We start from the raw sequence: 13,539 nt of genomic DNA on the forward strand, positions 1-13,539 counted from the left end.
GCACTCCTGAACTACCGGAGTTCACCAAAGGAAACTTTGACGAAGAGTCTGAAAGGCAATTTATTTTGCAGGTCATCTATGGAGCAAACTATTTTCAAGATAATTAGGTATGAGTGGGTACATTACAGAATCTAGTCAAGAAAATGTCCCTATATTATCAGTACATGGACACATACATAAGTCCTGCTCTTTTTGTGGTCACAAATGAAGTAATGAATAGTGACTTTGATGAAGTGGTTCTATAAGGAATAAAATTCTGGTGCAGTGTCTGTGATAAAAAATAGATTTCATCATTAAAGCTTAAGAGGCAGCAGAACAAAGAAGGCCCCCACAGCACACAGCGAGTTCTGTGCCAAGGGAGCTCTATAATTGTGGTTCCAATTATTACAAAGACACTAGCAAAAAGTGATAAAAATGATGAAGTTCCTGACCACGTGATGTGAAGATGACATTGTCCCACATGTACTTCTTTCTGTTAAAGAACATTCAAGAACCCCAATTAGTCATACCAGGATACTACTATGATGGCTTTTGCCTGTATCTTGGAAGAACAGAAACCCAAAAAGCTACAACTCCTAGTCATACATGCAATGTTTATCTTAGCAGAATTAATCAAAGACCCCTGTGTAAGAGGTCTTTTAATATACACAAGTATGCAGACCGAGGGCAGATTTTGAAAGCTGCTTCATGAAGCTGCCATCACGGGTGTCTACTTGGCTGCCCTGCCACAAAGTCTGATGGAAGGCCTGAATGATGAACCCAGAATGTCTTCAAATGCATGCTGGGCTTTTTCCAGTCTCGCTGAAGCTGCTTATGAAACTTCGTAAGTGATGGCCAGGCAGACACTGCTACTTCCTGGTTATCCTCATATTTCAGAAGCTCGTGGAGACCCCAGACAGCTTCTGCTGACCAACAGAACAACCTGAGAAGTGCTGCATATGATGCTTTGATGGAAATTGTGAAAAATATTACCAAGTACTATTACCCTTCAGTTCAAAAATTGACTCTGGCAGCTCTGGTCTGACTGCAAAAGGTGTATCAGATGAAATCACATATAAGAGCACTTTTGATAAGATCCAATTCGATGACCTTTGGTCTTTACTCTGCCTAACTCTTTGAAATGTCACCTGAAAAGTGCAGCATCTAGATGAGATCATAGTCTCCCTATTAAGGATTTTCCAAATCACAAGTAGGTCTGTAGGAATGCAAGAGGATGACCTAATGGCAGTTAGCACATTGGGGGAAATGTTGATTGATGAATTTCTAAAGTACATAGAAGCCTCTAAACTCTTTCTGAGCAAGGATATTGTATTGAAAAATTATACTGAGTGTCGGGTTTTATTGGAGACCATAGGTTTAGTGGAAGACTTACGTCACATTTTGAAATTCAGTATCTTACCTTTTGTTGATGGAGAACATAGGGAATGAGAATATCCATAGGTTTGTGAAGACACAGATTCTGTGTTTGGTGATATTGCCCTTATTATTGGTGGAGAGTTTACCACATACCTAAATGGTATTCATACAAATGGCATTCAGCAAACCTCCAAATCCCAGATGAACAAGTCAGACTATGAATGACATGCTGGATTATCTGAATGAGTTAAGAGAAGATTGCTGGGAAGCGTAGACTATAATTGTCCAAGGATCAAAGGGAGGCTAGAAGAATGCATACCCAGATATACTCCTGATGCAACCATTAGTAGAATATAGTATGTCTTTCCTCTACCACATTGCTAGATTGAGAATCATATAGAAAGCATAGGTAATGGTGCTGCTGAACTGATAGGGAACTTATGTACACCATTTAAGAAAGATGAGGCTCGGTACGGTGGCTCATGCATGAAATCCCAGTGCTTTGGAAGGCCGAGGAGGGCGGATCACCTGAGGTCAGGAGTTCAAGACCAGCCTGGCCAATATGGTGAAACCCCGTCTCTACAAAAAATACAAAAATTAACCAGGCGTGGTGGCAGGCACCAGTAATCCCAGCTACTCAGGAGGCTGAGGCAGGAGAATCAATCACTTGAACCCGGGAGGCAGAGGTTGCAGTGAGCCAAGATATCACCACTGCATTCCAGCCTGCAGGATAGAGCAAGACTGTCTCCAAAGAAAAAAAGAAAGAAAGAAAGATGTACTGAAATTAGTAACAACTAGGCTGATGATTACAGAAGTATTGACTAAGGGACAGAAATTCAAAACAAAACAAAGCCCTTGCTCCATGGGCAGCAGTATAACTGAAGAAGCTGAAGAACCAAGGCTGATCTGTGGCCACCGAGATGATACCTGAGATTACCACTGGGCATTTCCAATCTTTCAACAAACCTGGAACAGAACAGTGTGCACAGATACTGAAAGCACACCACACTGAAAATCTTGGTACAGTAGCAGCAGCTGTTAGCGACAGCACCTTTGGTTAGCTATATAAACACTGACTTCAGAGAAACCATTACATTAGCCATCTTAAAAAAGAGAAAAATAAATGATTTACTTAATTGAGGAAGAAGAATAGGAGGAGGTGGAGGGAACAGGGGAAAGGGGGGAGGGCAATAAGAGGGAGAAAAAAGTTATCTCTTCCCAAGCAATGCTACAATTTGCTTTTCTGTATTTCAGCTAGTGCCGAGTGGAATGACTGATTTTTTCCTAAGAAGACAGACTAGGTTTTGCAGTTGTGTTTCATCCTAAAAATCAGCCTGACCTATGCAACTGAAGATGACAATGGAGCCTGGGTTTGTACTTTTACTACACAGTACTGCATGCATGCAGGTTAAAAGGAGGATGAGGAATACTTTACAATCCGAGTGTAGATGAATGAAGCTGAATCCACATTGTCAGCTTCAAGCCATTGAAGTTTATCTTTTGCCTTAAAAAAGTAGGGGAGACTAGATGCTGCATTTCACAAAACTAACTGAATTTTTGTCTGCTGAAGGAGAACAGGAGATGTAAAAGAAAAAGAAAGCCACTTTTTAGGGGTTTGGCTATTTGTTTTGAATTATTATCATTATTTTAGAAAAAGCACTCACAAATTGTCAGAAGAAAAATGCAGGCTTCCAAAAGAAAAAAAGACACACAAAGCTCCACAGCCTAAAAATTGATCGAAATTGGTAACACAAAGAGAATGCTCTCTTTTGCCTTGTATGTGGCATACTGGACATCCACCTTCCCTAAAAGGAAAGATGTCAAGGAGTTTACCAAAAATATACAATAAAAATAAATACACAAAAATACATCAAACTTTAAGTGACTATTTTGGTCTGAAAATGAGGATAAATTTTATAATCAAACAAAATCTAATAAAATAATCATTTGGAAATTATTTGACTTTCTATTCTTTTTTATTCGATTGTTTCCAATATCGTATTCCTTTCTTGCTATTCTTTAGAATCAACTAACCACAAAACCAATAAAAAATATATGCATAAAGGGTGTGTTTGTGTGTAATTACAGCTTTCATGATGAAAACACCACTTATAAAATGTTTTATGTTTCTACCGCAGTTGAAGATTCATACAATGATCTCAAACATTCCACAAGAAAAATCAATAAATTTTAGGGAAAATATAAATATATTCCTCTCCAAGAGAAGAGGGGGGAAAAAATCTTGTCTCTTTTACATAGAGCTATGCGGAAATTGAACCTCATCTAATAGCCCTTTATAGTTACATATGGCAAGTGGTATAGTGTGATAAAATATTGTCAAACTATATATAAAAGACCCTTACACTCATTCCAAGCCTGATGCTTCTGAACTGGTGCGATTTTTTTTTTTCCAAAGCAATAGGGTTAGCAGGTTAGTTGGAATCAAGCCAAATACTGATAAAAGCAAATCTCTTTTGATGGGCAGGCCTCAAAATTTTGATGAAGGCTGCTGGTTCAACTAAGCATTGATTAAATGTGTGGATGCTTATCTAATGCTTATCTGAACTTATCTGAAATTAAACATCTTTGTTCTAAAAAACTGGGCCAAAAATCTGACACTGACTTCAGAGCCTTGGTTCACAACAGGTCACTAGTACCGAAAGAGCACCCCAACTAGAGAATGGTGACATGGCTGGAAATAAAAGCAGGGGGATTAGAAATTAAAACTCAAAAATTTTGAAAATGTATGGGACAATGAGTCTCAAGGAGGTGGGTGGCATATATAAATATCAGTGAAGGAAAAAGTTTGGTGTGTTAATTTGAAAACAAAACAGAAATGTCTTAACTTTTTAATATTTTTATACCTGGCAAAAGTTAATTTATTTCTTTATGAGTTAATGTATTTTGAAATTTCATATAACATTGAAAAAGAGTGTGAGATTTTTGTGTTCATCAAGAGAAAATAAAGAGAAAACTTCCACTTCCGGTAACGTGGAGTAGATGTACTATTTCCTATTCCTCCTGCTAAGTACAACTAGTAACTCTTGGGGTTTATATGTAAGACAAACATAAGAAGACTCTGGAAAGTGAGGAGAAAAACGCCAGACTGGCCAAGAACCTTAGGACCCAAGGAAAGGAAAGATGGTTGACCAGAAGGCCATTGGAGGAATTATAAAGTGGTATATCTACTCTGGAATATAGTTTGGTGGTTTCTTAAAAATCTAAACATAGAACTGTCATACAATCCAGCAATTGCACTCCTGAGCATTTATCCCAGAGAAAGGAAGACTGATGTCTGCACAAAAACCTGTACACCTTTGTTCATAGCATTTTTATTTATAATAGCCCAAAACTAGAAACAATGGGCATATGCTTCAAGGTGTGAATGGTTAAATAAACCGTGGTATATCCATGGCATGGACTACCACTCAGCCATAGAAAGAAACAAACTACTGATATACACAATAGCCTGAATGAATCTAAAAGAGCAATGGCTGACTGCAGAAGGCCAGTTTCATAAGGTCACAACCTTGATTCTCTTTATATAACATTCTGAAAATTAAAAAAATTCTAGAGATGGAAAACACAGATTACTGCTTTCTAAGGGTTAAAAATGAAATGGATGGTATAAGGGAGAGGTGGGTATAACTGTAAAGGGGTAACATGAGAAAGATCTTTGTGGTGATGGAATAGTTCCATATCTTGAGTGTGATGGTAGGTACACAAATCTACACATATGATTAACTGACATAGCACTAAATACATATATTATACCGAAGTCAATTTCCTGATTTTGATATTGTGCTATAAGTACTTAGGATGTGGTCGTTGGGAGGAAACATGGGATTTCTTTACTCTATCTTTGCAACTTCCTGTGAATCTATATTTATTTCAAATCTAAAACATTAAAAGAAGATTAGGCCTAGAAGATCGAAAAACACTGGTAGAGGGGGAAAAATGTAGACAAGAGGGCATTTGTTAATCTCAATTTTGAGAATTGTGCCACATTGTATTTGAGTAAAATTTCAGTTCAAGATTATAGTTTTATTTTAATCCCTGAGTTTGTGCTTTTTAAAGTTTGGTAGTGGTATCATTTGGGAGTCATAGAAATATAGAATACTAACACAAAGGCTTTCAATTTCTGGTCCTGATCCATTGGCACCCTTCTAGAGAAATTGTCTCAATAAAATCTGTGGTCTAAATTCATAGCATTTTTCATTTGAATTAAATGTTTTGGGGGAAAAGGACAGGATATTTGCCCCGAAAACATAAACTTCACTGTCAACAGTGACCCAGCAATATTTATAATATCTTTTCTGCATCTTTTCTCCGTATAACCAATATAGCCACTACTAGAATATTACTAGGTTGGTTGTGGACTCAGAACACATGCTCAGGAAAGTGTCCTATATTATCTAGAAACAGCAGCCAAGACCTTAAAGAACAGGGGCTTAAACAAATTTTAAAATTCAGTTTTTTCTAACATAAAAGTCATTCCAAGGTAGGCAATTCAGAGATGATCATTGTAACTCCAAGGTCACAAAGTATGAGTTTTTATGTTTATAATTCATCATCTTTTGCAGTGGCTTCCATATGCAAGATTACCTCATTGTTCAATATGGTTACTGGGGCTCCAGCCATTATGTCCCCGTAATCATCAGGAAGCAGGAAATGGGAAGGGAAATAATATATATACCAAATGCTAGCTATTTCTTAAGGAGAGTTCCTAAAAATTGCATCCCATCTCTCACTTACCTCTCCAGGGCCATCTGGAATAATATTAGGTTATGTTATTAACTAAGAAAGAGAGAATGGATATTAGTTAGGCAGCTAGTACTCTTTGTGAAATATGAAAATAATTATAGCCAGCATTATGGTTTATAAATAAGCACAAAGATTATCCAGTCAGGCCAAAAATATTCTATACCTGGCAAAAGATAATCTTTGGCAAAGAAGAGAATAGGTTCTCTAGAATTGGAACGTGATGGGCCATATAAACAGTGACATTCTGGGCAACAAGAAATTGGAGAATTGGATCAACAAAAATATGAGAATTGCAGAGTGTCAGGTGCAAAACTTAAAGGGAAAGTGAAGACTGAAACAGGCACAGTTGTTCAGAATGTCTAAACATTTATTGCACCTAAATCTGAACCTACCAAAAGTGGCTCATCCAGCAGATTAAACAATTTCATTGACAAGAGCTTATAAGTTCTATAATAGATAGTAGGACTGAGTCACTAGCAACAAGAATATTAAAGAGATTTTCTCTAAACTTAGAGGAAAAGGCCATTTATTTATGAATTAGCATTTCTCTAAAAATAAGCAAAGATGCCATTATTTATTGCCATTTTACAGATGAGGAAACTGAGGCTCAATTAAGTTAGTTAAGACACTTGCACACATTCATACAGCCACGAAGTGACAGAGTCTAGATTCTTTGTAGTCAGAACACTGTACTATTATCTGCTGCACAAATCATCATTACTTAAAAAATATTTTAGCCACATGTTTTATCTAGATCTGAACGGCATTTACTACTCCTTTCTAGGAGCAGATTATATTTTCCAGACAGCTTAGAAAGTTTCTATTATTCAAGGCTATTGGAAAATACGGTTTCTGGAAAATACTATATGGTTACCAGGGAGAACTGAGCTTGCTAGTGCATTGGAGGCTTCCTAGCCAGCTGAGTCTCCCTCAAAGGGATCCATCTTCTCTCCAGAGAGGAAGAGCCCAGCTGCATCCCTCCTGCAGCATTTTGTCCAGCTGCTTTAAAATGCTCTGCTTGCAGGAGCAGCCATGACCAGCTCTTTCTACTAAAGATAAAGGATCCTATGGCAAGCATTCCTGTTGCAAACCATACCTTTCTGCAGTTGCTTGTTTGTTTTATTTAAAGCCGTTTTGACAGTGCTCTGCTTGCTCTGCTTCTATAAATAATCGGCCTTAATGATAAAATATAACCTGCACATTCAAATGTGCATTTACTTCTATATATCTTCATGCTCTGAATAGGCATAGCTACAAAGACATCAGTTTTGAACATGAGCATATGGTTCTGAGAACTTCATATTTCAAATCCACAATTCAACTTAAGAATTGAACATAATGTTTACATTAACACTGATGATACATAAAACTGCTTCTTAAAAAAATAATAAAACCTGGACTTGAGCTGTGAGGTTGGAGCTTTGAAGATAGTTAGGATTGAAATTTTATGTTGAAAAAAATTATGTCTGAGAGCAAGATAAAGCATACATAAAATATTGCCCAAATTCACAGTGCTTCTATTCAGTCCTTAAAAGAAACTTGTAAGCAAATGTTCCTGCATTACACGACAAGTGACTTTTAGTTCACTGCAAGTGTTCTATCACTGACTTTTGCACTGACTCTCATTTGTCTGCATAGTGTAAATATGTCCTCCTGGCTGGTCATTAGCTTCCTCAAACCGCCCTCAGAGCCTCTTTAGGTGCATATGTCAGAAAGAGACTGCAGAGAGACAAGGGAGTTGCATGTAATTGCAAATTAATATAGAGTGACTTGGAACTCTATGGAGCACCTGGTTGTGGACACAAAGAAATGAAATATTGTCATTTAAAAGCATTTAACAGATCTTTCATTTAAATATATTTCTAACAAAAGACTCCAAATACTCCCTGTCTTACGTGCCCCAAATGGAAGCATTCAATTTATCCATTAATGGCGAGCCTAGGGAGCTACAGCCCAACTTCCTCCCACTGTGCCCAAACTGTTCTTAACAGGCCATCTCTTTGAGTAAAAAAAGGAGTTCAGGCGTCATGCAGAATAAATCCTTGCCTTAATTTAAAAGCCTTACAAGAAATGGAAGATCCATGGTGAGACTCGGGAAAACTCGCCATGGAGACTTCCTCTTCTTATTGCATGTCAGAAGTATCTCATGAAGAAAGGAAAAGAGAAGGCCAAAGGACATGTACAGTAGACTGAATTCCTTGAAATATATATTCTTCTTCCCTTCCAGTGGAATCTTTCTCGGGCTGCCACAGACCTCCCTTCCCACTGCCTTCTAGTAGCTCCTAGCGCTTCACTTTATATCATGTAATCCACTTTCCATTTGGTCCCCTCACTCAGGTTCCACTCCCTAATAATTCTTCTGAGTTTCTGGGTGAGCAGTATTAGTCTTTATAACTTTTAACTTAGAAAATCTGAATGCTGTGAGAGACATTAAAGATTCTCTGGTCTCATTTCTAAATTCATTTCCTGTAGTCCCACTCTTCCAATTCTATGTGCTATTGCTTCTCATAGAACCACAATTCAAAAAGGCTCCTCTCTCAAGACAGTCAGTGTATTTCTGATGTTCCAGGTCATGGCAAGTTCACCAGTTCTACAGCTCATGCATTTTTAGCATGCTTCCTTTCCTGTCGGTAGCAGAATAATCTCTGTGTCCTATGATAATCTCCACAAGAACAGATTTTTATTCCAAGTTCAGTGGTAATGTAGCAGCACTATAGGCATGCTACAGACATAGACGGAAGCTTGTGAATGTGATTTATGATTAAAGACTTCAAAGCTGTGTTGGAACACCTTAGCGCAGACATGTAACTGCATTACTCATTGGAAGAGTTCATTCCTACACCTGGTTTTATAATGCATTGAGGGGGGTCCTTTGGGCTTCCTGTAATTGTTGTTCAAAATCCATCAGGGTCACAAACAGAATTAGCTCAATGGTGAGTAAAATCCACTGGAAAGCAGGGAAATTGCATTTCTGTTGCAGGTGCAGGCTTAAATGTCCTTTCCCCCTATATATCCGCCCAGAATTTCTCATTGCTACTAAGGAGAATAAAGGGAAGGCCCATTTAGCATAACAAATGATTTTCCTTCTGACTTTACCTTAAAACCCCTTCCATTGTGAGGCAGGTGAGAGGAGCCTTATGTTGCCTGTATTGCGTACTAGCCTGCCTGCTGTGCCACACTTAAAGAGGTGTTATGATGCTGGGGAAGTCCTTGGAGCACATGGGAGATAAAGTTTCAAAGAGCTGAAAACTTCTAGCTCAGCAAATGCATTGGCAAGTCAGTAGCCATTACAAACATATTTTTGAAAATTGATTTTCCTCTGAATCAGAGTAAAGCAGATATCAGAATCCCAAGTTAGTGCCCTGCAAAATTCTTCTTTGTATCAAATAGGAGGTGAAATAGGACCCATGGCAGGAAAGATTGTCAATCTCAACATGGTTCTCTTGATGGATGCAATAAACAGGACCTTATGACTGCATGGAGGAGAGGGTTGTCTACTGATGTTAGAACTGTCTCCACGGGAGTTTCCTCCAGTCTGTTTTCTGTGTGTGTGCATGAGTGCATGTGTGTGTGTATGTGTGTGTGTCTGTGTTGTTAAATGCCAAACCTTGTGAGACATCAGTGGCTGGCCTGAGATATTCTCAAATTTCTGAAAAGTTTAATCAAACTTCAGAGCCGAATACCCACACGTAGTCATGAGTTTCCTCCTCCTTTTTCCAAACTCTGATTTGGACATCACAAAAATTGGATGTCACAAGAATTGTTGTGGTTGCTCCCATTATAAAATGTTGATTTACATAACGCAGCTACAGTGTGACTAAAATTGTTTGCTCTTTAGTAGAATGAGCATGCTTGGCTTTTCACATATAAAAAAAGATACCTTGTTAATAAGCCCCTCTTCCATTTAGATTTCAAAACAAAACTTTAAAATTTACTTTCTTTATACCTTGCAAATAGGAAGCAGATACAGCTGTGTGAAAACTGTTGCCAAAACTGGCAAAATTTAAAGCTGACATCTTTACAGGAAAGTAATGAGATTCTTAGTCTATTAAGTATGCATGTGAAATAAACCATGTGTATGTGTGTGTGTGTGTGTGCACACACACACACACCACTTCTAATAAAAATAGTACCCTGGTCATACAAAAGACACATAAACCAAACAGGTTAGAGAACACATAAGTAAAGCTGCACACCTACAGCCATCTGATCTTTGAAAAAGTTGGCAATAACGAACAATGGGGAAAGGATTCCCTTTTCAATAAATGGTGATGGGATAACTAGCTAGTTAGATGCAGAAGATTGAAAATGGACCCCTTCCTTTACCATACACAAAAATCAACCCCAACTGGATTAAAGACCTAAATGCAAGACCTAAAACTATTAAAACCCTAGAAGAAAACCTAGGAAATGCTGTTTCATACATAGGCTTTGGTAAATATTTCATGATTAAATGTCCAAAAGCAATTGCAACAAAAACAAAAATTGACAGGTGGGACCTATGAGGTTGGTGCAAAAGTAATTGTGGTTGGGCTCATTACTTTTAATGGTAAAAACCGTGATTACTTTTGCACCAACCTAATAATTAAACAAAGCGCTTTTGCACAGCAAAAGAAACTATCAACATAGTGAACAAGACAGCCCACAGAATGGGAGAAAATATTTGCAAGCTATGTATCTGACAAAGGTCTAAAACTCAGAATTAATAAGGAACTTAAACAAATCAACAAGCAAAAAGCAAACAACCCCATTAAAAGAACGAACAAAGGAAATGAACAGAACTTCTTAAAAGAAGACATACATGCAGCCGACAGCGTATGAGAAAAAGCTCAATCATCACTAATCATTGGAGAAATGCAAATCAAAACCACAATGCAATACCATCTCACGCAAGTCAGAATGGTTGTTATAAATACACTATTAAAAAGAAAGAAAAAAAAAAAAAACACGTGTTGATGAGGATGTGTAGAAAAGGGAACACTTATACACTGTTGGTGGGAATGTAAATTAGTTCAACCCCTATGGAAAACAGTATGGAGATTTCTCAAAGAACTAAAAACAGAACTATCATTTGACCCACCAATCCCACTACTGGGTATCTACCCAAAGGAAATCATTTTATCAAAAAGACACCTGCACTTGTATGTTTATTACAGTGCTATTCACAAAAACAAAGTCATGGAACCAACCTAAGTGCCCATCTATAGTTGATTGGATCTAGGAAATGTGAGAGAGATATATATATATATGCCATGATATACTATGCAGCCATAAAAAAGAACAAAATCATGTCCTTTGTAGCAACATGGATGAAGCTGAAGGTCATTATCTTAAGTAAAATAACTCATAAACAGAAAATCAGATACCACATGTTCTTACTTATAAGTGGGAGCTAAACAATGGCTATATATGGATATAAAAAAATGGAACTAATAGACACTGGGGACTCAAAAATGGGAGAGGGTGAGAGGAAGCGAGGGTTGAAAAATTACCTGTTGGGTACAATATTCAATATTTGGGTGATAGTTGCACTAGAAGCCCCAACCTCACCATTACACAATATATCCATGTAACAAATGTGTACGTGTACCCCTGAATCTAAAATAAAATAACAACAACAAAAAATATGTGCCTGAATCTGATTATGAAAATACAGAAAACAAAGCCAAAAAAAAACTGGAAAATTATCTCAATAATCGTCATGGGGAAATGATAGGAAAGATACTTGTGACCCATAGTTTTACCCTTAGATGTTTTATCACAATTTCAACAGTATGGGTAGTGAATGAAAGTAGCTTGAAATTCTCACACAAAGAGGTTAAATAAAGTTGACTAAGTGTCACTGAGACTTGGGAAGATAGTCAGTGAAAAACAGCAATTAATGGTAATAATCTATTCAAAAATAGAAAGCACATCAGATGTTGCAAAGTTACAGAGCAAACAAATCCGTGAATCTTGAGGCAAAAGCATAGTGAGGAGAAATACCAAAATATCATTACCTTGCGAATTCCATATGACTTGTTTGTCCACCTGGAGGATATATGGAGGATACTTTGAATATTTATCACGCAGCTAACTGGTGCATTGGCAAAACAAACCTTAATGGGGACTTGAACTTCAAGAACTATGCGTCTCAGTAGTCTGAAAGCAGAGCATATGATGAATTCTTGACTTGCCTAACAATTTTACCTTCTAGTCATTCTTCATTGAAGAAGCAATGAAGAAAAGGATTTCTCTGGAAGTAGAGTTGTCAAGAATATGTATTGCACACACATAAAGTATTTTGATTTCAGCAAAATATATAACAAAGATGCTGCATCATTATTAGGGATAAGATGCTAAAATATGTATATGGATTGTACTATCCAAGCAGTTTCTGAGAGCGCTGGGCAATACACTAAACAAAAGAGTGTTATATTGATTCAAGGCAACATTTACTTCTAGAAGCAGAATAAACAGTTACATTTGAGTAGCTTAAATAGTCAGGAATCATATGAGTTTCATAAATACTTAAATGCATAAACAAATAAATAACTTTATCCCTGGAAACTGAAACATTAAGTGACACGGTGACTACTTCAGCTAAGTATACCTCTGTATAAAATAGACTTTAACCTACTCATTCAAAGACCAGGAGTATAAAGTTTAGGCAATCAAAATTCAGCAGCAAGAACAAGCTAAAAGGATATCATACATGCATAGAAATTTATAAGTGGAGTCTCCTTGCATGACCTCTTATGGGTCAAAAAACTTTAAAGCCAAGTAACTAGATAACTCCTCAAGGGACCTGGGAATGTTCTCATCACTTAAGTGGTCACTTGCAAAATTATAAACTTCTTATAGACTAAATATAAAGATAATTCTGGCAATTGCCTACACTAGCTACCAGTGGGATACTAACTGCGGAGCAAAGAAGGAGGAGAGTGTTAAGAGAATTTATCAAAATAATTATAGGCGAATACTTTCATTAAAAAAATAAATTGGTATAATTAGAATAGAATCATAACTCTTTAACAAGTGCTTCTGCATACACTCCATCTTTGTTACCTTTAACGATTTGACATTCAGTTAAAATTAAGTACTTCTTCCAAAGTATGGAACAATTCTGATTTACTGTTCTATTCAATTCTTTGCATAATTGGAAATAAAGCAGAATTAGTTACTTTTAGCAAGAGATTATCTCTCTTAACCTTGTTGAATTGTATCCATTCTCTGCAACTAAGTAATGCAGAAAAATGAGATAAAAAAGGTGACTTGTCAAAATATAACCAGGAGTGTCTTTCCTGTAGGACAAAGAAATACTAAAAATTAAAATAGAAAGAAACAAGAGTTGAGTTATAAATACCTAATAGGATTTGTCAGTTATAATAAAACTCAGTATGTTTATAGCTCCTTTTATTTAAAACCCAGATATTTCTT

This window comes from Chlorocebus sabaeus, chromosome X (assembly GCF_047675955.1).
Source record: "Chlorocebus sabaeus isolate Y175 chromosome X, mChlSab1.0.hap1, whole genome shotgun sequence".
NCBI classification, from domain to species: Eukaryota; Metazoa; Chordata; class Mammalia; order Primates; family Cercopithecidae; genus Chlorocebus; species Chlorocebus sabaeus.